The sequence below is a fragment of the Fukomys damarensis genome, unplaced genomic scaffold (genome assembly GCF_012274545.1).
Source record: "Fukomys damarensis isolate Sample0158 unplaced genomic scaffold, DMR_v1.0_HiC HiC_scaffold_39, whole genome shotgun sequence".
In the NCBI taxonomy this organism is placed as follows: Eukaryota; Metazoa; Chordata; class Mammalia; order Rodentia; family Bathyergidae; genus Fukomys; species Fukomys damarensis.
In genome coordinates, this window is record NW_022900951.1 from 23919978 (window position 1) to 23920900 (window position 923).

The following is a 923-nucleotide window of genomic DNA, read 5'->3' on the forward strand; positions in this document are numbered from 1 at the left end:
CTTCAATAATTTAGTTTGTTAATTTCTGCCTTGAAGGTTTTCATTGTATTTGAAAAATTGTAATGACTCTGGAAGATATCTCTTCTCAAGATATTTTCAAGGAAAAAGAAAGAGTAAAGGCAGATTAATCCAACCATAGACTGAACTAAGCAAAAACTAGATTACAATTTTCCTGAGAGTCTATCTTCTCAGTTTTACACTCATATTTGGTGGGTAGGCCAGCATGGATTCCAACAGAGAGAGTATGTCCCTTTTGTTAAATCATAATTTCAGTTCCGTCCTCTCTGCGTTATATACTGATATAAACTGTTTGTCTTTCCTTGGGCAAGACAATGTATGCTCTTATAATTTTGGGGTTTCATCAAGAAGTGAAGTTTATATTCCTTTGAATCACACTTGTTCTACTTCTATGATGAAGATAACACTATGCTACTCCTGTACATAAATCATTTGAGACATAACTTCCTTCTACCAAACATATTTTTCCTTGGAAACAAACCATCATGCTATGAAGAAGCAAAACCATCTCATAGAAGAGCGATGGAAAAGTGTTATGATCACAACTCCCCCTGGGTCTCAAACAATAGCCAGCATGAACCACCACACATGTAAGCGGTGAGGACTTCGGCCCCCAGCCCAAGCTGACAATGAGTAGAGTAGGGACAGTTTGACCCTTCTAAGCCTTTCTCAAAATTCTTGAACCAATTAATGTTGCTATTGGTTTGAGATGGCTTATTTCTTAGAAATAGAGAACCTAAACATTCACATTTCTGCTTCGTTTTTCATAAGCTTAAGAAATTTGAGCAAGTATCTTGACAGCAGCACTGTGAAGTATTGAAAGTCACTGGTCCACCACCCTTTTCGTCAGCAACTCAGCTCTCTCTGATCTTTTATTTCTTAAGCACAAAGAGATGGTCACACGC